The sequence below is a fragment of the Crinia signifera genome, chromosome 4 (genome assembly GCF_055691185.1).
Source record: "Crinia signifera chromosome 4, ASM5569118v1, whole genome shotgun sequence".
Lineage (NCBI taxonomy): Eukaryota > Metazoa > Chordata > Amphibia > Anura > Myobatrachidae > Crinia > Crinia signifera.
In genome coordinates this window covers 313,003,635-313,029,272 of record NC_139220.1, presented here as the reverse complement: position 1 = coordinate 313,029,272, position 25,638 = coordinate 313,003,635, and the positions used below count along the sequence as shown (strand labels likewise).

General features: G+C 34.8%; 39 non-coding genes across 39 annotated transcripts; all 39 read left to right on the top strand.

Moving 5' to 3' along the window:
- Positions 1–1,417: 1,417 nt before the first annotated feature.
- Positions 1,418–1,489, top strand: TRNAW-CCA (transfer RNA tryptophan (anticodon CCA)). Its single transcript has one exon. It is a non-coding gene; the product is annotated as a tRNA-Trp (tRNA).
- Positions 1,490–1,937: 448 nt separating this feature from the next.
- TRNAW-CCA (transfer RNA tryptophan (anticodon CCA)) lies at positions 1,938–2,009 on the top strand. Its single transcript has one exon. It is a non-coding gene; the product is annotated as a tRNA-Trp (tRNA).
- Positions 2,010–2,458: 449 nt separating this feature from the next.
- TRNAW-CCA (transfer RNA tryptophan (anticodon CCA)) lies at positions 2,459–2,530 on the top strand. Its single transcript has one exon. It is a non-coding gene; the product is annotated as a tRNA-Trp (tRNA).
- Positions 2,531–2,979: 449 nt separating this feature from the next.
- On the top strand, positions 2,980–3,051 carry TRNAW-CCA (transfer RNA tryptophan (anticodon CCA)). The gene has a single exon. It is a non-coding gene; the product is annotated as a tRNA-Trp (tRNA).
- Positions 3,052–4,021: 970 nt separating this feature from the next.
- TRNAW-CCA (transfer RNA tryptophan (anticodon CCA)) lies at positions 4,022–4,093 on the top strand. Its single transcript has one exon. It is a non-coding gene; the product is annotated as a tRNA-Trp (tRNA).
- A 449-nt stretch (positions 4,094–4,542) lies between these two features.
- Positions 4,543–4,614, top strand: TRNAW-CCA (transfer RNA tryptophan (anticodon CCA)). Its single transcript has one exon. It is a non-coding gene; the product is annotated as a tRNA-Trp (tRNA).
- Positions 4,615–5,063: 449 nt separating this feature from the next.
- On the top strand, positions 5,064–5,135 carry TRNAW-CCA (transfer RNA tryptophan (anticodon CCA)). The gene has a single exon. It is a non-coding gene; the product is annotated as a tRNA-Trp (tRNA).
- Positions 5,136–5,584: 449 nt separating this feature from the next.
- On the top strand, positions 5,585–5,656 carry TRNAW-CCA (transfer RNA tryptophan (anticodon CCA)). Its single transcript has one exon. It is a non-coding gene; the product is annotated as a tRNA-Trp (tRNA).
- Positions 5,657–6,105: 449 nt separating this feature from the next.
- Positions 6,106–6,177, top strand: TRNAW-CCA (transfer RNA tryptophan (anticodon CCA)). Its single transcript has one exon. It is a non-coding gene; the product is annotated as a tRNA-Trp (tRNA).
- A 449-nt stretch (positions 6,178–6,626) lies between these two features.
- TRNAW-CCA (transfer RNA tryptophan (anticodon CCA)) lies at positions 6,627–6,698 on the top strand. Its single transcript has one exon. It is a non-coding gene; the product is annotated as a tRNA-Trp (tRNA).
- A 449-nt stretch (positions 6,699–7,147) lies between these two features.
- On the top strand, positions 7,148–7,219 carry TRNAW-CCA (transfer RNA tryptophan (anticodon CCA)). The gene has a single exon. It is a non-coding gene; the product is annotated as a tRNA-Trp (tRNA).
- Positions 7,220–7,668: 449 nt separating this feature from the next.
- TRNAW-CCA (transfer RNA tryptophan (anticodon CCA)) lies at positions 7,669–7,740 on the top strand. Its single transcript has one exon. It is a non-coding gene; the product is annotated as a tRNA-Trp (tRNA).
- Positions 7,741–9,315: 1,575 nt separating this feature from the next.
- TRNAW-CCA (transfer RNA tryptophan (anticodon CCA)) lies at positions 9,316–9,387 on the top strand. The gene has a single exon. It is a non-coding gene; the product is annotated as a tRNA-Trp (tRNA).
- A 449-nt stretch (positions 9,388–9,836) lies between these two features.
- Positions 9,837–9,908, top strand: TRNAW-CCA (transfer RNA tryptophan (anticodon CCA)). The gene has a single exon. It is a non-coding gene; the product is annotated as a tRNA-Trp (tRNA).
- Positions 9,909–10,357: 449 nt separating this feature from the next.
- Positions 10,358–10,429, top strand: TRNAW-CCA (transfer RNA tryptophan (anticodon CCA)). The gene has a single exon. It is a non-coding gene; the product is annotated as a tRNA-Trp (tRNA).
- A 449-nt stretch (positions 10,430–10,878) lies between these two features.
- TRNAW-CCA (transfer RNA tryptophan (anticodon CCA)) lies at positions 10,879–10,950 on the top strand. Its single transcript has one exon. It is a non-coding gene; the product is annotated as a tRNA-Trp (tRNA).
- A 449-nt stretch (positions 10,951–11,399) lies between these two features.
- Positions 11,400–11,471, top strand: TRNAW-CCA (transfer RNA tryptophan (anticodon CCA)). Its single transcript has one exon. It is a non-coding gene; the product is annotated as a tRNA-Trp (tRNA).
- Positions 11,472–11,920: 449 nt separating this feature from the next.
- On the top strand, positions 11,921–11,992 carry TRNAW-CCA (transfer RNA tryptophan (anticodon CCA)). Its single transcript has one exon. It is a non-coding gene; the product is annotated as a tRNA-Trp (tRNA).
- Positions 11,993–12,441: 449 nt separating this feature from the next.
- TRNAW-CCA (transfer RNA tryptophan (anticodon CCA)) lies at positions 12,442–12,513 on the top strand. Its single transcript has one exon. It is a non-coding gene; the product is annotated as a tRNA-Trp (tRNA).
- A 449-nt stretch (positions 12,514–12,962) lies between these two features.
- TRNAW-CCA (transfer RNA tryptophan (anticodon CCA)) lies at positions 12,963–13,034 on the top strand. The gene has a single exon. It is a non-coding gene; the product is annotated as a tRNA-Trp (tRNA).
- A 1,492-nt stretch (positions 13,035–14,526) lies between these two features.
- Positions 14,527–14,598, top strand: TRNAW-CCA (transfer RNA tryptophan (anticodon CCA)). Its single transcript has one exon. It is a non-coding gene; the product is annotated as a tRNA-Trp (tRNA).
- Positions 14,599–16,823: 2,225 nt separating this feature from the next.
- TRNAW-CCA (transfer RNA tryptophan (anticodon CCA)) lies at positions 16,824–16,895 on the top strand. Its single transcript has one exon. It is a non-coding gene; the product is annotated as a tRNA-Trp (tRNA).
- A 450-nt stretch (positions 16,896–17,345) lies between these two features.
- Positions 17,346–17,417, top strand: TRNAW-CCA (transfer RNA tryptophan (anticodon CCA)). The gene has a single exon. It is a non-coding gene; the product is annotated as a tRNA-Trp (tRNA).
- A 449-nt stretch (positions 17,418–17,866) lies between these two features.
- TRNAW-CCA (transfer RNA tryptophan (anticodon CCA)) lies at positions 17,867–17,938 on the top strand. Its single transcript has one exon. It is a non-coding gene; the product is annotated as a tRNA-Trp (tRNA).
- A 449-nt stretch (positions 17,939–18,387) lies between these two features.
- TRNAW-CCA (transfer RNA tryptophan (anticodon CCA)) lies at positions 18,388–18,459 on the top strand. The gene has a single exon. It is a non-coding gene; the product is annotated as a tRNA-Trp (tRNA).
- Positions 18,460–18,908: 449 nt separating this feature from the next.
- Positions 18,909–18,980, top strand: TRNAW-CCA (transfer RNA tryptophan (anticodon CCA)). The gene has a single exon. It is a non-coding gene; the product is annotated as a tRNA-Trp (tRNA).
- Positions 18,981–19,429: 449 nt separating this feature from the next.
- On the top strand, positions 19,430–19,501 carry TRNAW-CCA (transfer RNA tryptophan (anticodon CCA)). The gene has a single exon. It is a non-coding gene; the product is annotated as a tRNA-Trp (tRNA).
- A 449-nt stretch (positions 19,502–19,950) lies between these two features.
- On the top strand, positions 19,951–20,022 carry TRNAW-CCA (transfer RNA tryptophan (anticodon CCA)). The gene has a single exon. It is a non-coding gene; the product is annotated as a tRNA-Trp (tRNA).
- A 449-nt stretch (positions 20,023–20,471) lies between these two features.
- Positions 20,472–20,543, top strand: TRNAW-CCA (transfer RNA tryptophan (anticodon CCA)). The gene has a single exon. It is a non-coding gene; the product is annotated as a tRNA-Trp (tRNA).
- Positions 20,544–20,992: 449 nt separating this feature from the next.
- TRNAW-CCA (transfer RNA tryptophan (anticodon CCA)) lies at positions 20,993–21,064 on the top strand. Its single transcript has one exon. It is a non-coding gene; the product is annotated as a tRNA-Trp (tRNA).
- Positions 21,065–21,513: 449 nt separating this feature from the next.
- Positions 21,514–21,585, top strand: TRNAW-CCA (transfer RNA tryptophan (anticodon CCA)). The gene has a single exon. It is a non-coding gene; the product is annotated as a tRNA-Trp (tRNA).
- A 449-nt stretch (positions 21,586–22,034) lies between these two features.
- On the top strand, positions 22,035–22,106 carry TRNAW-CCA (transfer RNA tryptophan (anticodon CCA)). Its single transcript has one exon. It is a non-coding gene; the product is annotated as a tRNA-Trp (tRNA).
- Positions 22,107–22,555: 449 nt separating this feature from the next.
- Positions 22,556–22,627, top strand: TRNAW-CCA (transfer RNA tryptophan (anticodon CCA)). Its single transcript has one exon. It is a non-coding gene; the product is annotated as a tRNA-Trp (tRNA).
- Positions 22,628–23,076: 449 nt separating this feature from the next.
- Positions 23,077–23,148, top strand: TRNAW-CCA (transfer RNA tryptophan (anticodon CCA)). The gene has a single exon. It is a non-coding gene; the product is annotated as a tRNA-Trp (tRNA).
- A 449-nt stretch (positions 23,149–23,597) lies between these two features.
- TRNAW-CCA (transfer RNA tryptophan (anticodon CCA)) lies at positions 23,598–23,669 on the top strand. Its single transcript has one exon. It is a non-coding gene; the product is annotated as a tRNA-Trp (tRNA).
- Positions 23,670–24,118: 449 nt separating this feature from the next.
- On the top strand, positions 24,119–24,190 carry TRNAW-CCA (transfer RNA tryptophan (anticodon CCA)). The gene has a single exon. It is a non-coding gene; the product is annotated as a tRNA-Trp (tRNA).
- A 449-nt stretch (positions 24,191–24,639) lies between these two features.
- TRNAR-CCU (transfer RNA arginine (anticodon CCU)) lies at positions 24,640–24,711 on the top strand. The gene has a single exon. It is a non-coding gene; the product is annotated as a tRNA-Arg (tRNA).
- Positions 24,712–24,832: 121 nt separating this feature from the next.
- Positions 24,833–24,904, top strand: TRNAW-CCA (transfer RNA tryptophan (anticodon CCA)). Its single transcript has one exon. It is a non-coding gene; the product is annotated as a tRNA-Trp (tRNA).
- A 449-nt stretch (positions 24,905–25,353) lies between these two features.
- Positions 25,354–25,425, top strand: TRNAW-CCA (transfer RNA tryptophan (anticodon CCA)). The gene has a single exon. It is a non-coding gene; the product is annotated as a tRNA-Trp (tRNA).
- The last annotated feature ends 213 nt before the right edge of the window (positions 25,426–25,638 follow it).

The window sequence follows — 25,638 nt, the reverse complement described above, 5'->3', positions numbered from 1 at the left end:
TTCTGCAATGTGATTACTATTTATATGGATACCTATATCATCTGCAGTTGCAACAAAGACTCAAAATTCTGCTAATTTCTTATAATTGTCATGCAAACATAATCCATTTCATTGGAATTGTCCATATCTTGACTTTGAAGTATACTCTTATTATTTTCTTTCTGGTGCTATGACTGTTTTCCATTGAACTGACCTTTTTTGTTAAGAATAATGACTTTGCACTTAAGCACGACCACCAGGCATATTCCTTGGTTATTGAATCAAGGATTCAAGCTTGTTTACTCACAAATTATTTATTTCATAAATTAGTATATGCAGACAGTATATGGGTGATCGAAATCACCCGAATCAGTGAATTGCATTTGTTTGAAAGAAGACATCGTTGCGCAACGGTAGCGGGTCTGACTCTTGATCGGAAGGTTGCGTGTTCAAATCACGTCGGGGTCAATTGTAATTTTGAAAGTGAAATGTACTAAACGGAATTCTTTAAGAGAAACTAATCACCATGGTTCTCATCTATATTTCTGCAATGTGATTACTGTTTATATGGATACCTATATCATCTGCAGTTGCAAATAAGTCTCAAAATTCTGCTAATTTCTTATAATTGTCATGGAAACATAATCCATTTCATTGGAATTGTCCATATCTTGACTTTGAAGTATACTCTTATTATTTTCTTTCTGGTGCTATGACTGTTTCCATTGAACTGACCTTTTTTGTTAAGAATAATGACTTTGCACTTAAGCACGACCACCAGGCATATTCCTTGGTTATTGAATCAAGGATTCAAGCTTGTTTACTCACAAATTATTTATTTCATAAATTAGTATATGCAGACAGTATATGGGTGATCGAAATCACCCGAATCAGTGAATTGCATTTGTTTGAAAGAAGACATCGTGGCGCAACGGTAGCGGGTCTGACTCTTGATCGGAAGGTTGCGTGTTCAAATCACGTCGGGGTCAATTGTCATTTTGAAAGTGAAATGTACTAAATGGAATTCTATAAGAGAAACTAATCACCATGGTTCTCATCTAAATTTCTGCAATGTGATTACTGTTTATATGGATACCTATATCATCTGCAGTTTCAAATAAGTCTCAAAATTCTGCTAATTTCTTATAATTGTCATGCAAACATAATCCATTTCATTGGAATTGTCCATATCTTGACTTTGAAGTATACTCTTATTATTTTCTTTCTGGTGCTATGACTGTTTTCCATTGAACTGACCTTTTTTGTTAAGAATAATGACTTTGCACTTAAGCACGACCAACAGGCATATTCCTTGGTTATTGAATCAAGGATGTAAGCTTGTTTACTCACAAATTAATTATTTCACAAATTAGTATATGCAGACAGTATATGGGTGATCTAAATCACCCGAATCAGTGAATTACAGATGTCTAAAGAAGACCTCGTGGCGCAACGGTAGCGCGTCTGACTCCAGATCAGAAGGTTGCGTGTTCAAATCACGTTGGGGTCAATTGTAATTTTGAAAGTGAAATGTACTAAACGGAATTCTTTAAGAGAAACTAATCACCATGGTTCTCATCTAAATTTCTGCAATGTGATTACTGTTTATATGGATACCTATATCATCTGCAGTTGCAAATAAGTCTCAAAATTCTGCTAATTTCTTATAATTGTCATGCAAACATAATCCATTTCATTGGAATTGTCCATATCTTGACTTTGAAGTATACTCTTATTATTTTCTTTCTGGTGCTATGACTGTTTCCATTGAACTGACCTTTTTTGTTAAGAATAATGACTTTGCACGTAAGCACGACCACCAGGCATATTCCTTGGTTATTGAATCAAGGATGTAAGCTTGTTTACTCACAAATTAATTATTTCACAAATTAGTATATGCAGACAGTATATGGGTGATCTAAATCACCCGAATCAGTGAATTACAGATGTCTAATGAAGACCTCGTGGTGCAACGGTAGCGCGTCTGACTCCAGATCAGAAGGTTGCGTGTTCAAATCACGTCGGGGTCAATTGTGATTTTGAAAGTGAAATGTACTAAACGGAATTCTTTAAGAGAAACTAATTACCATGGTTCTCATCTAAATTTCTGCAATGTGATTACTGTTTATATGGATACCTAAATCATCTGCAGTTGCAACAAAGACTCAAAATTCTGCTAATTTCTTATAATTGTCATGCAAACATAATCCATATCATTGGAATTGTCCATATCTTGACTTTGAAGTATACTCTTATTATTTTCTTTCTGGCGCTATGACTGTTTTAAATTGAACTGACCTTTTTTGTTAAGAATAATGACTTTGCACTTAAGCACGACCACCAGGCATATTCCTTGGTTATTAAATCAAGGATGTAAGCTTGTTTACTCACAAATTATTTATTTCACAAATTAGTATATGATGACAGTATATGAGTGATCTAAATCACCCGAATCAGTGAATTACAGATATCTAAAGAAGACCTTGTGGCGCAACGGTAACGCGTCTGACTCCAGATCAGATGGTTGCGTGTTCAAATCACGTCTGGGTCACTTGTCAATTTGAAAGTGAAATGTACTAAACGGAATTCTTTAAGAGAAACTAATCACCATGGTTCTCATCTAAATTTCTGCAATGTGATTACTGTTTATATGGATACCTATATCATCTGCAGTTGCAAATAAGTCTCAAAATTCTGCTAATTTCTTATAATTGTCATGCAAACATAATCCATTTCATTGGAATTGTCCATATCTTGACTTTGAAGTATACTCTTATTATTTTCTTTCTGGTGCTATGACTGTTTTCCATTGAACTGACCTTTTTTGTTAAGAATAATGACTTTGCACTTAAGCACGACCACCAGGCATATTCCTTGGTTATTGAATCAAGGATGTAAGCTTGTTTACTCACAAATTAATTATTTCACAAATTAGTATATGCAGACAGTATATGGTTGATCTAAATCACCCGAATCAGTGTATTACAGATGTCTAAAGAAGACCTCGTGGCGCAACGGTAGCGCGTCTGACTCCAGATCAGAAGGTTGCGTGTTCAAATCACGTCGGGGTCAATTGTCATTTTGAAAGTGAAATGTACTAAACGGAATTCTTTAAGAGAAACTAATTACCATGGTTCTCATCTAAATTTCTGCAATGTGATTACTGTTTATATGGATACCTATATCATCTGCAGTTGCAACAAAGACTCAAAATTCTGCTAATTTCTTATAATTGTCGTGCAAACATAATCCATTTCATTGGAATTGTCCATATCTTGACTTTGAAGTATACTCTTATTATTTTCTTTCTGGCGCTATGACTGTTTTAAATTGAACTGACCTTTTTTGTTAAGAATAATGACTTTGCACTTAAGCACGACCACCAGGCATATTCCTTGGTTATTAAATCAAGGATGTAAGCTTGTTTTCTCACAAATTATTTATTTCACAAATTAGTATATGCAGACAGTATATGGGTGATCTAAATCACCCGAATCAGTGAATTACAGATGTCTAATGAAGACCTCGTGGTGCAACGGTAGCGCGTCTGACTCCAGATCAGAAGGTTGTGTGTTCAAATTATGTCGGGGTCAATTGTGATTTTGAAAGTGAAATGTACTAAACGGAATTCTTTAAGAGAAACTAATTACCATGGTTCTCATCTAAATTTCTGCAATGTGATTACTGTTTATATGGATACCTAAATCATCTGCAGTTGCAACAAAGACTCAAAATTCTGCTAATTTCTTATAATTGTCATGCAAACATAATCCATATCATTGGAATTGTCCATATCTTGACTTTGAAGTATACTCTTATTATTTTCTTTCTGGCGCTATGACTGTTTTAAATTGAACTGACCTTTTTTGTTAAGAATAATGACTTTGCACTTAAGCACGACCACCAGGCATATTCCTTGGTTATTAAATCAAGGATGTAAGCTTGTTTACTCACAAATTATTTATTTCACAAATTAGTATATGATGACAGTATATGAGTGATCTAAATCACTTGAATCAGTGAATTACAGATATCTAAAGAAGACCTCGTGGCGCAACGGTAACGCGTCTGACTCCAGATCAGAAGGTTGCGTGTTCAAATCACGTCTGGGTCACTTGTCATTTTGAAAGTGAAATGTACTAAACGGAATTCTTTAAGATAAACTAATCACCATGGTTCTCATCTAAATTTCTGCAATGTGATTACTGTTTATATGGATACCTATATCATCTGCAGTTGCAAATAAGTCTCAAAATTCTGCTAATTTCTTATAATTGTCATGCAAACATAATCCATTTCATTGGAATTGTCCATATCTTGACTTTGAAGTATACTCTTATTATTTTCTTTCTGGTGCTATGACTGTTTTCCATTGAACTGACCTTTTTTGTTAAGAATAATGACTTTGCACTTAAGCACGACCACCAGGCATATTCCTTGGTTATTGAATCAAGGATGTAAGCTTGTTTACTCACAAATTAATTATTTCACAAATTAGTATATGCAGACAGTATATGGGTGATCTAAATCACCCGAATCAGTGTATTACAGATGTCTAAAGAAGACCTTGTGGCGCAACGGTAGCGCGTCTGACTCCAGATCAGAAGGTTGCGTGTTCAAATCACGTCGGGGTCAATTGTCATTTTGAAAGTGAAATGTACTAAACGGAATTCTTTAAGAGAAACTAATTACCATGGTTCTCATCTAAATTTCTGCAATGTGATTACTGTTTATATGGATACCTATATCATCTGCAGTTGCAACAAAGACTCAAAATTCTGCTAATTTCTTATAATTGTCGTGCAAACATAATCCATTTCATTGGAATTGTCCATATCTTGACTTTGAAGTATACTCTTATTATTTTCTTTCTGGCGCTATGACTGTTTTAAATTGAACTGACCTTTTTTGTTAAGAATAATGACTTTGCACTTAAGCACGACCACCAGGCATATTCCTTGGTTATTAAATCAAGGATGTAAGCTTGTTTTCTCACAAATTATTTATTTCACAAATTAGTATATGCAGACAGTATATGGGTGATCTAAATCACCCGAATCAGTGAATTACAGATGTCTAATGAAGACCTCGTGGTGCAACGGTAGCGCGTCTGACTCCAGATCAGAAGGTTGCGTGTTCAAATCATGTCGGGGTCAATTGTGATTTTGAAAGTGAAATGTACTAAACGGAATTCTTTAAGAGAAACTAATTACCATGGTTCTCATCTAAATTTCTGCAATGTGATTACTGTTTATATGGATACCTAAATCATCTGCAGTTGCAACAAAGACTCAAAATTCTGCTAATTTCTTATAATTGTCATGCAAACATAATCCATATCATTGGAATTGTCCATATCTTGACTTTGAAGTATACTCTTATTATTTTCTTTCTGGCGCTATGACTGTTTTAAATTGAACTGACCTTTTTTGTTAAGAATAATGACTTTGCACTTAAGCACGACCACCAGGCAGATTCCTTGGTTATTAAATCAAGGATGTAAGCTTGTTTACTCACAAATTATTTATTTCACAAATTAGTATATGATGACAGTATATGAGTGATCTAAATCACCCGAATCAGTGAATTACAGATATCTAAAGAAGACCTCGTGGCGCAACGGTAACGCGTCTGACTCCAGATCAGAAGGTTGCGTGTTCAAATCACGTCTGGGTCACTTGTCATTTTGAAAGTGAAATGTACTAAACGGAATTCTTTAAGAGAAACTAATCACCATGGTTCTCATCTAAATTTCTGCAATGTGATTACTGTTTATATGGATACCTATATCATCTGCAGTTGCAACAAAGACTCAAAATTCTGCTAATTTCTTATAATTGTCGTGCAAACATAATCCATTTCATTGGAATTGTCCATATCTTGACTTTGAAGTATACTCTTATTATTTTCTTTCTGGCGCTATGACTGTTTTAAATTGAACTGACCTTTTTTGTTAAGAATAATGACTTTGCACTTAAGCACGACCACCAGGCATATTCCTTGGTTATTAAATCAAGGATGTAAGCTTGTTTTCTCACAAATTATTTATTTCACAAATTAGTATATGCAGACAGTATATGGGTGATCTAAATCACCCGAATCAGTGAATTACAGATGTCTAATGAAGACCTCGTGGTGCAACGGTAGCGCGTCTGACTCCAGATCAGAAGGTTGCGTGTTCAAATCATGTCGGGGTCAATTGTGATTTTGAAAGTGAAATGTACTAAACGGAATTCTTTAAGAGAAACTAATTACCATGGTTCTCATCTAAATTTCTGCAATGTGATTACTGTTTATATGGATACCTAAATCATCTGCAGTTGCAACAAAGACTCAAAATTCTGCTAATTTCTTATAATTGTCATGCAAACATAATCCATATCATTGGAATTGTCCATATCTTGACTTTGAAGTATACTCTTATTATTTTCTTTCTGGCGCTATGACTGTTTTAAATTGAACTGACCTTTTTTGTTAAGAATAATGACTTTGCACTTAAGCACGACCACCAGGCATATTCCTTGGTTATTAAATCAAGGATGTAAGCTTGTTTACTCACAAATTATTTATTTCACAAATTAGTATATGATGACAGTATATGAGTGATCTAAATCACCCGAATCAGTGAATTACAGATATCTAAAGAAGACCTCGTGGCGCAACGGTAACGCGTCTGACTCCAGATCAGAAGGTTGTGTGTTCAAATCACGTCTGGGTCACTTGTCATTTTGAAAGTGAAATGTACTAAACGGAATTCTTTAAGAGAAACTAATCACCATGGTTCTCATCTAAATTTCTGCAATGTGATTACTGTTTATATGGATACCTATATCATCTGCAGTTGCAAATAAGTCTCAAAATTCTGCTAATTTCTTATAATTGTCATGCAAACATAATCCATTTCATTGGAATTGTCCATATCTTGACTTTGAAGTATACTCTTATTATTTTCTTTCTGGTGCTATGACTGTTTTCCATTGAACTGACCTTTTTTGTTAAGAATAATGACTTTGCACTTAAGCACGACCACCAGGCATATTCCTTGGTTATTGAATCAAGGATGTAAGCTTGTTTACTCACAAATTAATTATTTCACAAATTAGTATATGCAGACAGTATATGGGTGATCTAAATCACCCGAATCAGTGTATTACAGATGTCTAAAGAAGACCTCGTGGCGCAACGGTAGCGCGTCTGACTCCAGATCAGAAGGTTGCGTGTTCAAATCACGTCGGTGTCAATTGTCATTTTGAAAGTGAAATGTACTAAATGGAATTCTATAAGAGAAACTAATCACCATGGTTCTCATCTAAATTTCTGCAATGTGATTACTGTTTATATGGATACCTATATCATCTGCAGTTGCAAATAAGTCTCAAAATTCTGCTAATTTCTTATAATTGTCATGCAAACATAATCCATTTCATTGGAATTGTCCATATCTTGACTTTGAAGTATACTCTTATTATTTTCTTTCTGGTGCTATGACTGTTTTCCATTGAACTGACCTTTTTTGTTAAGAATAATGACTTTGCACTTAAGCACGACCACCAGGCATATTCCTTGGTTATTGAATCAAGGATGTAAGCTTGTTTACTCACAAATTAATTATTTCACAAATTAGTATATGCAGACAGTATATGGGTGATCTAAATCACCCGAATCAGTGAATTACAGATGTCTAAAGAAGACCTCGTGGCGCAACGGTAGCGCGTCTGACTCCAGATCAGAAGGTTGCGTATTCAAATCACGTCGGGGTCAATTGTCATTTTGAAAGTGAAATGTACTAAACGGAATTCTTTAAGAGAAACTAATCACCATGGTTCTCATCTAAATTTCTGCAATGTGATTACTGTTTATATGGATACCTATATCATCTGCAGTTGCAACAAAGACTCAAAATTCTGCTAATTTCTTATAATTGTCATGCAAACATAATCCATTTCATTGGAATTATCCATATCTTGACTTTGAAGTATACTCTTATTATTTTCTTTCTGGCGCTATGACTTTTTTAAATTGAACTGACCTTTTTTGTTAAGAATAATGACTTTGCACTTAAACACGACCACCAGGCATATTCCTTGGTTATTGAATCAATGATGTAAGCTTGTTTACTCACAAATTAATTATTTCACAAATTAGTATAAGCAGACAGTATATGGGTGATCTAAATCACCCGAATCAGTGAATTACAGATGTCTAAAGAAGACCTTGTGGCGCAACGGTAGCGCGTCTGACTCCAGATAAGAAGGTTGCGTGTTCAGATCACGTCGGGGTCAATTGTCTTTTTGAAAGTGAAATGTACTAAACGAAATTCTTTAAGAGAAACTAATTACCATGGTTCTCATCTAAATTTCTGCAATGTGATTACTGTTTATATGGATACCTATATCATCTGCAGTTGCAACAAAGACTCAAAATTCTGCTAATTTCTTATAATTGTCATGCAAACATAATCCATTTAATTGGATTTTTCCATATCTTGACTTTGAAGTATACTCTTATTATTTTCTTTCTGGCGCTATGACTGTTTTCCATTGAACTGACCTTTTTTGTTAAGAATAATGACTTTGCACTTAAGCACGACCACCAGGCATATTCCTTGGTTATTGAATCAAGGATGTAAGCTTGTTTTCTCACAAATTATTTGACTTTGCACTTAAGCACGACCACCAGGCATATTCCTTGGTTATTGAATCAAGGATTCAAGCTTGTTTACTCACAAATTATTTATTTCATAAATTAGTATATGCAGACAGTATATGGGTGATCGAAATCACCCGAATCAGTGAATTGCATTTGTTTGAAAGAAGACATCGTGGCGCAACGGTAGCGGGTCTGACTCTTGATCAGAAGGTTGCGTGTTCAAATCACGTCGGTGTCAATTGTCATTTTGAAAGTGAAATGTACTAAATGGAATTCTATAAGAGAAACTAATCACCATGGTTCTCATCTAAATTTCTGCAATGTGATTACTGTTTATATGGATACCTATATCATCTGCAGTTGCAACAAAGACTCAAAATTCTGCTAATTTCTTATAATTGTCATGCAAACATAATCCATTTCATTGGAATTGTCCATATCTTGACTTTGAAGTATACTCTTATTATTTTCTTTCTGGTGCTATGACTGTTTTCCATTGAACTGACCTTTTTTGTTAAGAATAATGACTTTGCACTTAAGCACGACCACCAGGCATATTCCTTGGTTATTGAATCAAGGATGTAAGCTTGTTTACTCACAAATTAATTATTTCACAAATTAGTATATGCAGACAGTATATGGGTGATCTAAATCACCCGAATCAGTGTATTACAGATGTCTAAAGAAGACCTCGTGGCGCAACGGTAGCGCGTCTGACTCCAGATCAGAAGGTTGCGTGTTCAAATCACGTCGGGGTCAATTGTCATTTTGAAAGTGAAATGTACTAAACGGAATTCTTTAAGAGAAACTAATTACCATGGTTCTCATCTAAATTTCTGCAATGTGATTACTGTTTATATGGATACCTATATCATCTGCAGTTGCAACAAAGACTCAAAATTCTGCTAATTTCTTATAATTGTCGTGCAAACATAATCCATTTCATTGGAATTGTCCATATCTTGACTTTGAAGTATACTCTTATTATTTTCTTTCTGGCGCTATGACTGTTTTAAATTGAACTGACCTTTTTTGTTAAGAATAATGACTTTGCACTTAAGCACGACCACCAGGCATATTCCTTGGTTATTAAATCAAGGATGTAAGCTTGTTTTCTCACAAATTATTTATTTCACAAATTAGTATATGCAGACAGTATATGGGTGATCTAAATCACCCGAATCAGTGAATTACAGATGTCTAATGAAGACCTCGTGGTGCAACGGTAGCGCGTCTGACTCCAGATCAGAAGGTTGTGTGTTCAAATCATGTCGGGGTCAATTGTGATTTTGAAAGTGAAATGTACTAAACGGAATTCTTTAAGAGAAACTAATTACCATGGTTCTCATCTAAATTTCTGCAATGTGATTACTGTTTATATGGATACCTAAATCATCTGCAGTTGCAACAAAGACTCAAAATTCTGCTAATTTCTTATAATTGTCATGCAAACATAATCCATATCATTGGAATTGTCCATATCTTGACTTTGAAGTATACTCTTATTATTTTCTTTCTGGCGCTATGACTGTTTTAAATTGAACTGACCTTTTTTGTTAAGAATAATGACTTTGCACTTAAGCACGACCACCAGGCATATTCCTTGGTTATTAAATCAAGGATGTAAGCTTGTTTACTCACAAATTATTTATTTCACAAATTAGTATATGATGACAGTATATGAGTGATCTAAATCACTTGAATCAGTGAATTACAGATATCTAAAGAAGACCTCGTGGCGCAACGGTAACGCGTCTGACTCCAGATCAGAAGGTTGCGTGTTCAAATCACGTCTGGGTCACTTGTCATTTTGAAAGTGAAATGTACTAAACGGAATTCTTTAAGATAAACTAATCACCATGGTTCTCATCTAAATTTCTGCAATGTGATTACTGTTTATATGGATACCTATATCATCTGCAGTTGCAAATAAGTCTCAAAATTCTGCTAATTTCTTATAATTGTCATGCAAACATAATCCATTTCATTGGAATTGTCCATATCTTGACTTTGAAGTATACTCTTATTATTTTCTTTCTGGTGCTATGACTGTTTTCCATTGAACTGACCTTTTTTGTTAAGAATAATGACTTTGCACTTAAGCACGACCACCAGGCATATTCCTTGGTTATTGAATCAAGGATGTAAGCTTGTTTACTCACAAATTAATTATTTCACAAATTAGTATATGCAGACAGTATATGGGTGATCTAAATCACCCGAATCAGTGTATTACAGATGTCTAAAGAAGACCTCGTGGCGCAACGGTAGCGCGTCTGACTCCAGATCAGAAGGTTGCGTGTTCAAATCACGTCGGGGTCAATTGTCATTTTGAAAGTGAAATGTACTAAACGGAATTCTTTAAGAGAAACTAATTACCATGGTTCTCATCTAAATTTCTGCAATGTGATTACTGTTTATATGGATACCTATATCATCTGCAGTTGCAACAAAGACTCAAAATTCTGCTAATTTCTTATAATTGTCGTGCAAACATAATCCATTTCATTGGAATTGTCCATATCTTGACTTTGAAGTATACTCTTATTATTTTCTTTCTGGCGCTATGACTGTTTTAAATTGAACTGACCTTTTTTGTTAAGAATAATGACTTTGCACTTAAGCACGACCACCAGGCATATTCCTTGGTTATTAAATCAAGGATGTAAGCTTGTTTTCTCACAAATTATTTATTTCACAAATTAGTATATGCAGACAGTATATGGGTGATCTAAATCACCCGAATCAGTGAATTACAGATGTCTAATGAAGACCTCGTGGTGCAACGGTAGCGCGTCTGACTCCAGATCAGAAGGTTGCGTGTTCAAATCATGTCGGGGTCAATTGTGATTTTGAAAGTGAAATGTACTAAACGGAATTCTTTAAGAGAAACTAATTACCATGGTTCTCATCTAAATTTCTGCAATGTGATTACTGTTTATATGGATACCTAAATCATCTGCAGTTGCAACAAAGACTCAAAATTCTGCTAATTTCTTATAATTGTCATGCAAACATAATCCATATCATTGGAATTGTCCATATCTTGACTTTGAAGTATACTCTTATTATTTTCTTTCTGGCGCTATGACTGTTTTAAATTGAACTGACCTTTTTTGTTAAGAATAATGACTTTGCACTTAAGCACGACCACCAGGCATATTCCTTGGTTATTAAATCAAGGATGTAAGCTTGTTTACTCACAAATTATTTATTTCACAAATTAGTATATGATGACAGTATATGAGTGATCTAAATCACCCGAATCAGTGAATTACAGATATCTAAAGAAGACCTCGTGGCGCAACGGTAACGCGTCTGACTCCAGATCAGAAGGTTGTGTGTTCAAATCACGTCTGGGTCACTTGTCATTTTGAAAGTGAAATGTACTAAACGGAATTCTTTAAGAGAAACTAATCACCATTGTTCTCATCTAAATTTCTGCAATGTGATTACTGTTTATATGGATACCTATATCATCTGCAGTTGCAAATAAGTCTCAAAATTCTGCTAATTTCTTATAATTGTCATGCAAACATAATCCATTTCATTGGAATTGTCCATATCTTGACTTTGAAGTATACTCTTATTATTTTCTTTCTGGTGCTATGACTGTTTTCCATTGAACTGACCTTTTTTGTTAAGAATAATGACTTTGCACTTAAGCACGACAACCAGGCATATTCCTTGGTTATTGAATCAAGGATGTAAGCTTGTTTACTCACAAATTAATTATTTCACAAATTAGTATATGCAGACAGTATATGGGTGATCTAAATCACCCGAATCAGTGTATTACAGATGTCTAAAGAAGACCTCGTGGCGCAACGGTAGCGCGTCTGACTCCAGATCAGAAGGTTGCGTGTTCAAATCACGTCGGTGTCAATTGTCATTTTGAAAGTGAAATGTACTAAATGGAATTCTATAAGAGAAACTAATCACCATGGTTCTCATCTAAATTTCTGCAATGTGATTACTGTTTATATGGATACCTATATCATCTGCAGTTGCAAATAAGTCTCAAAATTCTGCTAATTTCTTATAATTGTCATGCAAACATAATCCATTTCATTGGAATTGTCCATATCTTGACTTTGAAGTATACTCTTATTATTTTCTTTCTGGTGCTATGACTGTTTTCCATTGAACTGACCTTTTTTGTTAAGAATAATGACTTTGCACTTAAGCACGACCACCAGGCATATTCCTTGGTTATTGAATCAAGGATGTAAGCTTGTTTACTCACAAATTAATTATTTCACAAATTAGTATATGCAGACAGTATATGGGTGATCTAAATCACCCGAATCAGTGAATTACAGATGTCTAAAGAAGACCTCGTGGCGCAACGGTAGCGCGTCTGACTCCAGATCAGAAGGTTGCGTATTCAAATCACGTCGGGGTCAATTGTCATTTTGAAAGTGAAATGTACTAAACGGAATTCTTTAAGAGAAACTAATCACCATGGTTCTCATCTAAATTTCTGCAATGTGATTACTGTTTATATGGATACCTATATCATCTGCAGTTGCAACAAAGACTCAAAATTCTGCTAATTTCTTATAATTGTCATGCAAACATAATCCATTTCATTGGAATTATCCATATCTTGACTTTGAAGTATACTCTTATTATTTTCTTTCTGGCGCTATGACTTTTTTAAATTGAACTGACCTTTTTTGTTAAGAATAATGACTTTGCACTTAAACACGACCACCAGGCATATTCCTTGGTTATTGAATCAATGATGTAAGCTTGTTTACTCACAAATTAATTATTTCACAAATTAGTATAAGCAGACAGTATATGGGTGATCTAAATCACCCGAATCAGTGAATTACAGATGTCTAAAGAAGACCTTGTGGCGCAACGGTAGCGCGTCTGACTCCAGATAAGAAGGTTGCGTGTTCAGATCACGTCGGGGTCAATTGTCTTTTTGAAAGTGAAATGTACTAAACGAAATTCTTTAAGGGAAACTAATTACCATGGTTCTCATCTAAATTTCTGCAATGTGATTACTGTTTATATGGATACCTATATCATCTGCAGTTGCAACAAAGACTCAAAATTCTGCTAATTTCTTATAATTGTCATGCAAACATAATCCATTTAATTGGATTTTTCCATATCTTGACTTTGAAGTATACTCTTATTATTTTCTTTCTGGCGCTATGACTGTTTTAAATTGAACTGACCTTTTTTGTTAAGAATAATGACTTTGCACTTAAGCACGACCACCAGGCATATTCCTTGGTTATTGAATCAAGGATGTAAGCTTGTTTTCTCACAAATTATTTATTTCACAAATTAGTATATGCAGACAGTATATGGGTGATCTAAATCTCCCGAATCAATGAATTAGAGTTGCTCTAAAGAAGCCCTCGTGGCGCAACGGTAGCTCGTCTGACTCCAGATCAGAAGGTTGCGTGTTCAAATCACGTCGGTGTCAATTGTCATTTTGAAAGTGAAATGTACTAAATGGAATTCTATAAGAGAAACTAATCACCATGGTTCTCATCTAAATTTCTGCAATGTGATTACTGTTTATATGGATACCTATATCATCTGCAGTTGCAAATAAGTCTCAAAATTCTGCTAATTTCTTATAATTGTCATGCAAACATAATCCATTTCATTGGAATTGTCCATATCTTGACTTTGAAGTATACTCTTATTATTTTCTTTCTGGTGCTATGACTGTTTTCCATTGAACTGACCTTTTTTGTTAAGAATAATGACTTTGCACTTAAGCACGACCACCAGGCATATTCCTTGGTTATTGAATCAAGGATGTAAGCTTGTTTACTCACAAATTAATTATTTCACAAATTAGTATATGCAGACAGTATATGGGTGATCTAAATCACCCGAATCAGTGAATTACAGATGTCTAAAGAAGACCTCGTGGCGCAACGGTAGCGCGTCTGACTCCAGATCAGAAGGTTGCGTATTCAAATCACGTCGGGGTCAATTGTCATTTTGAAAGTGAAATGTACTAAACGGAATTCTTTAAGAGAAACTAATCACCATGGTTCTCATCTAAATTTCTGCAATGTGATTACTGTTTATATGGATACCTATATCATCTGCAGTTGCAACAAAGACTCAAAATTCTGCTAATTTCTTATAATTGTCATGCAAACATAATCCATTTCATTGGAATTATCCATATCTTGACTTTGAAGTATACTCTTATTATTTTCTTTCTGGCGCTATGACTTTTTTAAATTGAACTGACCTTTTTTGTTAAGAATAATGACTTTGCACTTAAACACGACCACCAGGCATATTCCTTGGTTATTGAATCAATGATGTAAGCTTGTTTACTCACAAATTAATTATTTCACAAATTAGTATAAGCAGACAGTATATGGGTGATCTAAATCACCCGAATCAGTGAATTACAGATGTCTAAAGAAGACCTTGTGGCGCAACGGTAGCGCGTCTGACTCCAGATAAGAAGGTTGCGTGTTCAGATCACGTCGGGGTCAATTGTCTTTTTGAAAGTGAAATGTACTAAACGAAATTCTTTAAGGGAAACTAATTACCATGGTTCTCATCTAAATTTCTGCAATGTGATTACTGTTTATATGGATACCTATATCATCTGCAGTTGCAACAAAGACTCAAAATTCTGCTAATTTCTTATAATTGTCATGCAAACATAATCCATTTAATTGGATTTTTCCATATCTTGACTTTGAAGTATACTCTTATTATTTTCTTTCTGGCGCTATGACTGTTTTAAATTGAACTGACCTTTTTTGTTAAGAATAATGACTTTGCACTTAAGCACGACCACCAGGCATATTCCTTGGTTATTGAATCAAGGATGTAAGCTTGTTTTCTCACAAATTATTTATTTCACAAATTAGTATATGCAGACAGTATATGGGTGATCTAAATCTCCCGAATCAATGAATTAGAGTTGCTCTAAAGAAGCCCTCGTGGCGCAACGGTAGCTCGTCTGACTCCAGATCAAAAGGTTGCGTGTTCAAATCACGTTGGGGTCAATTGTAATTTTGAAAGTGAAATGTACTAAACGGAATTCTTTAAGAGAAACTAATCACCATGGTTCTCATCTATATTTCTGCAATGTGATTACTGTTTATATGGATACCTATATCATCTGCAGTTGCAAATAAGTCTCAAAATTCTGCTAATTTCTTATAATTGTCATGCAAACATAATCCATTTCATTGGAATTGTCCATATCTTGACTTTGAAGTATACTCTTATTATTTTCTTTCTGGTGCTATGACTGTTTCCATTGAACTGACCTTTTTTTGTTAAGAATAATGACTTTGCACTTAAGCACGACCACCAGGCATATTCCTTGGTTATTGAATCAAGGATTCAAGCTTGTTTACTCACAAATTATTTATTTCATAAATTAGTATATGCAGACAGTATATGGGTGATCGAAATCACCCGAATCAGTGAATTGCATTTGTTTGAAAGAAGACATCGTGGCGCAACGGTAGCAGGTCTGACTCTTGATCGGAAGGTTGCGTGTTCAAATCACGTCGGGGTCAATTGTCATTTTGAAAGTGAAATGTACTAAATGGAATTCTATAAGAGAAACTAATCACCATGGTTCTCATCTAAATTTCTGCAATGTGATTACTGTTTATATGGATACCTATATCATCTGCAGTTTCAAATAAGTCTCAAAATTCTGCAAATTTCTTATAATTGTCATGCAAACATAATCCATTTCATTGGAATTGTCCATATCTTGACTTTGAAGTATACTCTTATTATTTTCTTTCTGGTGCTATGACTGTTTTCCATTGAACTGACCTTTTTTGTTAAGAATAATGACTTTGCACTTAAGCACGACCAACAGGCATATTCCTTGGTTATTGAATCAAGGATGTAAGCTTGTTTACTCACAAATTAATTATTTCACAAATTAGTATATGCAGACAGTATATGGGTGATCGGTACTTATGTAATATCTGGGCTCCCGTTTTTCTTATGAGACCGCGTCCCCTCGCGGGGCTCGCTGTGCTCGCCACGCTTCGGGCACGGTGGCTCGCTGCGCTCGCCACACTATATAAAATCAACTCCATGCGTAGTTGGATAGTAGGGGTATGAAAAAATGGGGTGCGTTTAACATGGGAGCCCAGATAATACATAAGTACCGGGTGATCTAAATCACCCGAATCAGTGAATTACAGATGTCTAAAGAAGACCTCGTGGCGCAACGGTAGCGCGTCTGACTCCAGATAAGAAGGTTGCGTGTTCAAATCACGTCGGGGTCAATTGTCTTTTTGAAAGTGAAATGTACTAAACGAAATTCTTTAAGGGAAACTAATTACCATGGTTCTCATCTAAATTTCTGCAATGTGATTACTGTTTATATGGATACCTATATCATCTGCAGTTGCAACAAAGACTCAAAATTCTGCTAATTTCTTATAATTGTCATGCAAACATAATCCATTTAATTGGAATTTTCCATATCTTGACTTTGAAGTATACTCTTATTATTTTCTTTCTGGCGCTATGACTGTTTTCCATTGAACTGACCTTTTTTGTTAAGAATAATGACTTTGCACTTAAGCACGACCACCAGGCATATTCCTTGGTTATTGAATCAAGGATGTAAGCTTGTTTTCTCACAAATTATTTATTTCACAAATTAGTATATGCAGACAGTATATGGGTGATCTAAATCTCCCGAATCAATGAATTACAGTTGCTCTAAAGAAGCCCTCGTGGTGCAACGGTAGCGCGTCTGACTCCAGATCAGAAGGTTGCGTGTTCAAATCACGTTGGGGTCAATTGTAATTTTGAAAGTGAAATGTACTAAACGGAATTCTTTAAGAGAAACTAATCACCATGGTTCTCATCTAAATTTCTGCAATGTGATTACTGTTTATATGGATACCTATATCATCTGCAGTTGCAAATAAGTCTCAAAATTCTGCTAATTTCTTATAATTGTCATGCAAACATAATCCATTTCATTGGAATTGTCCATATCTTGACTTTGAAGTATACTCTTATTATTTTCTTTCTGGTGCTATGACTGTTTTCCATTGAACTGACCTTTTTTGTTAAGAATAATGACTTTGCACTTAAGCACGACCACCAGGCATATTCCTTGGTTATTGAATCAAGGATGTAAGCTTGTTTACTCACAAATTAATTATTTCACAAATTAGTATATGCAGACAGTATATGGGTGATCTAAATCACCCGAATCAGTGTATTACAGATGTCTAAAGAAGACCTCGTGGCGCAACGGTAGCGCGTCTGACTCCAGATCAGAAGGTTGCGTGTTCAAATCACGTCGGGGTCAATTGTCATTTTGAAAGTGAAATGTACTAAACGGAATTCTTTAAGAGAAACTAATTACCATGGTTCTCATCTAAATTTCTGCAATGTGATTACTGTTTATATGGATACCTATATCATCTGCAGTTGCAACAAAGACTCAAAATTCTGCTAATTTCTTATAATTGTCGTGCAAACATAATCCATTTCATTGGAATTGTCCATATCTTGACTTTGAAGTATACTCTTATTATTTTCTTTCTGGCGCTATGACTGTTTTAAATTGAACTGACCTTTTTTGTTAAGAATAATGACTTTGCACTTAAGCACGACCACCAGGCATATTCCTTGGTTATTAAATCAAGGATGTAAGCTTGTTTACTCACAAATTATTTATTTCACAAATTAGTATATGATGACAGTATATGAGTGATCTAAATCACCCGAATCAGTGAATTACAGATATCTAAAGAAGACCTCGTGGCGCAACGGTAACGCGTCTGACTCCAGATCAGAAGGTTGCGTGTTCAAATCACGTCTGGGTCACTTGTCATTTTGAAAGTGAAATGTACTAAACGGAATTCTTTAAGAGAAACTAATCACCATGGTTCTCATCTAAATTTCTGCAATGTGATTACTGTTTATATGGATACCTATATCATCTGCAGTTGCAATAAAGACTCAAAATTCTGCTAATTTCTTATAATTGTCATGCAAACATAATCCATTTCATTGGAATTGTCCATATCTTGACTTTGAAGTATACTCTTATTATTTTCTTTCTGGCGCTATGACTGTTTTAAATTGAACTGACCTTTTTTGTTAAGAATAATGACTTTGCACTTAAGCACGACCACCAGGCATATTCCTTAGTTATTAAATCAAGAATGTAAGCTTGTTTACTCACAAATGATTTATTTCACAAATTAGTATATGCAGACAGTATATGGGTGATCTAAATCACCCGAATCAGTGAATTACAGATGTCTAAAGAAGACCTCGTGGCGCAACGGTAGCGCGTCTGACTCCAGATCAGAAGGTTGCGTGTTCAAATCACGTCGGGGTCAATTGTCATTTTGAAAGTGAAATGTACTAAACGGAATTCTTTAAGAGAAACTAATTACCATGGTTCTCATCTAAATTTCTGCAATGTGATTACTGTTTATATGGATACCTATATCATCTGCAGTTGCAACAAAGACTCAAAATTCTGCTAATTTCTTATAATTGTCATGCAAATATAATCCATTTCATTGGAATTATCCATATCTTGACTTTGAAGTATACTCTTATTATTTTCTTTCTGGCGCTATGACTGTTTTAAATTGAACTGACCTTTTTTGTTAAGAATAATGACTTTGCACTTAAGCACGACCACCAGGCATATTCCTTGGTTATTAAATCAAGGATGTAAGCTTGTTTTCTCACAAATTATTTATTTCACAAATTAGTATATGCAGACAGTATATGGGTGATCTAAATCACCCGAATCAGTGAATTACAGATGTCTAAAGAAGACCTCGTGGCGCAACGGTAGCGCGTCTGACTCCAGATCAGAAGGTTGCGTGTTCAAATCACGTCGGGGTCAATTGTCATTTTGAAAGTGAAATGTACTAAACGGAATTCTTTAAGAGAAACTAATCACCATGGTTCTCATCTAAATTTCTGCAATGTGATTACTGTTTATATGGATACCTATATCATCTGCAGTTGCAAATAAGTCTCAAAATTCTGCTAATTTCTTATAATTGTCATGCAAACATAATCCATTTCATTGGAATTGTCCATATCTTGACTTTGAAGTATACTCTTATTATTTTCTTTCTGGTGCTATGACTGTTTTAAATTGAACTGACCTTTTTTGTTAAGAATAATGACTTTGCACTTAAGCACGACCACCAGGCATATTCCTTAGTTATTAAATCAAGGATGTAAGCTTGTTTACTCACAAATTAATTATTTCACAAATTAGCATATGCAGACAGTATATGGGTGATCTAAATCACCCGAATCAGTGAATTACAGATGTCTAAAGAAGACCTCGTGGCGCAACGGTAGCGCGTCTGACTCCAGATCAGAAGGTTGCGTGTTCAAATCATGTCGGGGTCAATTGTCATTTTGAAAGTGAAATGTACTAAACGGAATTCTTTAAGAGAAACTAATTACCATGGTTCTCATCTAAATTTCTGCAATGTGATTACTGTTTATATGGATACCTATATCATCTGCAGTTGCAACAAAGACTCAAAATTCTGCTAATTTCTTATAATTGTCATGCAAACATAATCCATTTCATTGGAATTATCCATATCTTGACTTTGAAGTATACTCTTATTATTTTCTTTCTGGCGCTATGACTGTTTTAAATTGAACTGACCTTTTTTGTTAAGAATAATGACTTTGCACTTAAGCACGACCACCAGGCATATTCCTTGGTTATTAAATCAAGGATGTAAGCTTGTTTTCTCACAAATTATTTATTTCACAAATTAGTATATGATGACAGTATATGGGTGATCTAAATCACCTGAATCAGTGAATTACATATATCTAAAGAAGACCTCGTGGCGCAACGGTAGCGCGTCTGACTCCAGATCAGAAGGTTGCGTGTTCAAATCACGTCGGGGTCAATTGTCATTTTGAAAGTGAAATGTACTAAATGGAATTCTATAAGAGAAACTAATCACCATGGTTCTCATCTAAATTTCTGCAATGTGATTACTGTTTATATGGATACCTATATCATCTGCAGTTGCAAATAAGTCTCAAAATTCTGCTAATTTCTTATAATTGTCATGCAAACATAATACATTTCATTGGAATTGTCCATATCTTGACTTTGAAGTATACTCTTATTATTTTCTTTCTGGTGCTATGACTGTTTTCCATTGAACTGACCTTTTTTGTTAAGAATAATGACTTTGCACTTAAGCATGACCACCAGGCATATTCCTTGGTTATTGAATCAAGGATGTAAGCTTGTTTACTCACAAATTAATTATTTCACAAATAAGTATATGCAGACAGTATATGGGTGATCTAAATCACCCGAATCAGTGAATTACAGATGTCTAAAGAAGACCTCGTGGCGCAACGGTAGCGCGTCTGACTCCAGATCAGAAGGTTGCGTGTTCAAATCATGTCGGGGTCAATTGTCATTTTGAAAGTGAAATGTACTAAACGGAATTCTTTAAGAGAAACTAATTACCATGGTTCTCATCTAAATTTCTGCAATGTGATTACTGTTTATATGGATACCTATATCATCTGCAGTTGCAACAAAGACTCAAAATTCTGCTAATTTCTTATAATTGTCATGCAAACATAATCCATTTCATTGGAATTATCCATATCTTGACTTTGAAGTATACTCTTATTATTTTCTTTCTGGCGCTATGACTGTTTTAAATTGAACTGACCTTTTTTGTTAAGAATAATGACTTTGCACTTAAGCACGACCACCAGGCATATTCCTTGGTTATTAAATCAAGGATGTAAGCTTGTTTTCTCACAAATTATTTATTTCACAAATTAGTATATGATGACAGTATATGGGTGATCTAAATCACCTGAATCAGTGAATTACATATATCTAAAGAAGACCTCGTGGCGCAACGGTAGCGCGTCTGACTCCAGATCAGAAGGTTGCGTGTTCAAATCACGTCGGGGTCAATTGTCATTTTGAAAGTGAAATGTACTAAATGGAATTCTATAAGAGAAACTAATCACCATGGTTCTCATCTAAATTTCTGCAATGTGATTACTGTTTATATGGATACCTATATCATCTGCAGTTGCAAATAAGTCTCAAAATTCTGCTAATTTCTTATAATTGTCATGCAAACATAATACATTTCATTGGAATTGTCCATATCTTGACTTTGAAGTATACTCTTATTATTTTCTTTCTGGTGCTATGACTGTTTTCCATTGAACTGACCTTTTTTGTTAAGAATAATGACTTTGCACTTAAGCATGACCACCAGGCATATTCCTTGGTTATTGAATCAAGGATGTAAGCTTGTTTACTCACAAATTAATTATTTCACAAATAAGTATATGCAGACAGTATATGGGTGATCTAAATCACCCGAATCAGTGAATTACAGATGTCTAAAGAAGACCTCGTGGCGCAACGGTAGCGCGTCTGACTCCAGATCAGAAGGTTGCGTGTTCAAATCATGTCGGGGTCAATTGTCATTTTGAAAGTGAAATGTACTAAACGGAATTCTTTAAGAGAAACTAATTACCATGGTTCTCATCTAAATTTCTGCAATGTGATTACTGTTTATATGGATACCTATATCATCTTCAGTTGCAACAAAGACTCAAAATTCTGCTAATTTCTTATAATTGTCATGCAAACATAATCCATTTCATTGGAATTATCCATATCTTGACTTTGAAGTATACTCTTATTATTTTCTTTCTGGCGCTATGACTGTTTTAAATTGAACTGACCTTTTTTGTTAAGAATAATGACTTTGCACTTAAGCACGACCACCAGGCATAGTCCTTGGTTATTAAATCAAGGATGTAAGCTTGTTTTCTCACAAATTATTTATTTCACAAATTAGTATATGATGACAGTATATGGGTGATCTAAATCACCTGAATCAGTGAATTACAGATATCTAAAGAAGACCTCATGGCGCAACGGTAGCGCGTCTGACTCCAGATCAGAAGGTTGCGTGTTCAAATCACGTCGGGGTCAATTGTCATTTTGAAAGTGAAATGTACTAAATGGAATTCTATAAGAGAAACTAATCACCATGGTTCTCATCTAAATTTCTGCAATGTGATTACTGTTTATATGGATACCTATATCATCTGCAGTTGCAAATAAGTCTCAAAATTCTGCTAATTTCTTATAATTGTCATGCAAACATAATCCATTTCATTGGAATTGTCCATATCTTGACTTTGAAGTATACTCTTATTATTTTCTTTCTGGTGCTATGACTGTTTTCCATTGAACTGACCTTTTTTGTTAAGAATAATGACTTTGCACTTAAGCACGACCACCAGGCATATTCCTTGGTTATTGAATCAAGGATGTAAGCTTGTTTACTCACAAATTAATTATTTCACAAATTAGTATATGCAGACAGTATATGGGTGATCTAAATCACCAGAATCAGTGAATTACAGATGTCTAAAGAAGACCTCGTGGCGCAACGGTAGCGCGTCTGACTCCAGATCAGAAGGTTGCGTGTTCAAATCACGTCGGGGTCAATTGTCTTTTTGAAAGTGAAATGTACTAAACGGAATTCTTTAAGAGAAACTAATTACCATGGTTCTCATCTAAATTTCTGCAATGTGATTACTGTTTATATGGATACCTATATCATCTGCAGTTGCAATAAAGACTCCAAATTCTGCTAATTTCTTATAATTGTCATGCAAACATAATCCATTTCATTGGAATTGTCCATATCTTGACTTTGAAGTATACTCTTATTATTTTCTTTCTGGCGCTATGACTGTTTTAAATTGAACTGACCTTTTTTGTTAAGAATAATGACTTTGCACTTAAGCACGACCACCAGGCATATTCCTTAGTTATTAAATCAAGGATGTAAGCTTGTTTACTCACAAATTATTTATTTCACAAATTAGTATATGCAGACAGTATATGGGTGATCTAAATCACCCGAATCAGTGAATTACAGATGTCTAAAGAAGACCTCGTGGCGCAACGGTAGCGCGTCTGACTCCAGATCAGAAGGTTGCGTGTTCAAATCACGTCGGGGTCAATTGTCATTTTGAAAGTGAAATGTACTAAACGGAATTCTTTAAGAGAAACTAATCACCATGGTTCTCATCTAAATTTCTGCAATGTGATTACTGTTTATATGGATACCTATATCATCTGCAGTTGCAACAAAGACTCAAAATTCTGCTAATTTCTTATAATTGTCATGCAAACATAATCCATTTCATTGGAATTGTCCATATCTTGACTTTGAAGTATACTCTTATTATTTTCTTTCTGGCGCTATGACTGTTTTAAATTGAACTGACCTTTTTTGTTAAGAATAATGACTTTGCACTTAAGCACGACCACCAGGCATATTCCTTGGTTATTAAATCAAGGATGTAAGCTTGTTTACTCACAAATTAATTATTTCACAAATTAGTATATGATGACAGTATATGGGTGATCTAAATCACCCGAATCAGTGAATTACAGATGTCTAAAGAAGACCTCGTGACGCAACGGTAGCGCGTCGGACTCCAGATCAGAAGGTTGCGTGTTCAAATCACGTCGGGGTCAATTGTCATTTTGAAAGTGAAATGTACTAAACGGAATTCTTTAAGAGAAACTAATCACCATGGTTCTCATCTAAATTTCTGCAATGTGATTACTGTTTATATGGATACCTATATCATCTGCAGTTGCAACAAAGACTCAAAATTCTGCTAATTTCTTATAATTGTCATGCAAACATAATCCATTTCATTGGAATTGTCCATATCTTGACTTTGAAGTATACTCTTATTATTTTCTTTCTGGCGCTATGACTGTTTTTCATTGAACTGACCTTTTTTGTTAAGAATAATGACTTTGCACTTAAGCACGACCACCAGGCATATTCCTTGGTTATTGAATCAAGGATGTAAGCTTGTTTACTCACAAATTAATTATTTCACAAATTAGTATATGCAGACAGTATATGGGTGATCTAAATCACCCGAATCAGTGAATTACAGATGTCTAAAGAGAACCTTGTGGCGCAACGGTAGCGCGTCTGACTCCTGATCAGAAGGTTGCGTGTTCAAATCATGTCGGGGTCAATTGTCATTTTGAATGTAAGCTTGTTTACTCACAAATTAATTATTTCACAAATTAGTATATGCAGACAGTATATGGGTGATCTAAATCACCCGAATCAGTGAATTACAGATGTCTAAAGAAGACCTTGTGGCGCAACGGTAGCGCGTCTGACTCCAGATCAGAAGGTTGCGTGTTCAAATCACGTCGGGGTCAATTGTCATTTTGAAAGTGAAATGTACTAAACGGAATTCTTTAAGAGAAACTAATTACCATGGTTCTCATCTAAATTTCTGCAATGTGATTACTGTTTATATGGATACCTATATCATCTGCAGTTGCAACAAAGACTCAAAATTCTGCTAATTTCTTATAATTGTCATGCAAATATAATCCATTTCATTGGAATTATCCATATCTTGACTTTGAAGTATACTCTTATTATTTTCTTTCTGGTGCTATGACTGTTTTCCATTGAACTGAACTTTTTTGTTAAGAATAATGACTTTGCACTTAAGCACGACCACCAGGCATATTCCTTGGTTATTGAATCAAGGATGTAAGCTTGTTTACTCACAAATTAATTATTTCACAAATTAGTATATGCAGACAGTATATGGGTGATCTAAATCACCCGAATCAGTGAATTACAGATGTCTAAAGAAGACCTCGTGGCGCAACGTTAGCGCGTCTGACTCCAGATCAGAAGGTTGCGTGTTCAAATCACGTCGGGGTCAATTGTCGTTTTAAAAATGTGAAATGTACTAAATGGAATTCTATAAGAGAAACTAATCACCATGGTTCTCATCTAAATTTCTGCAATGTGATTACTGTTTATATGGATACCTATATCATCTGCAGTTGCAAATAAGTCTCAAAATTCAGCTAATTTCTTATAATTGTCATGCAAACATAATCCATTTCATTGGAATTGTCCATATCTTGACTTT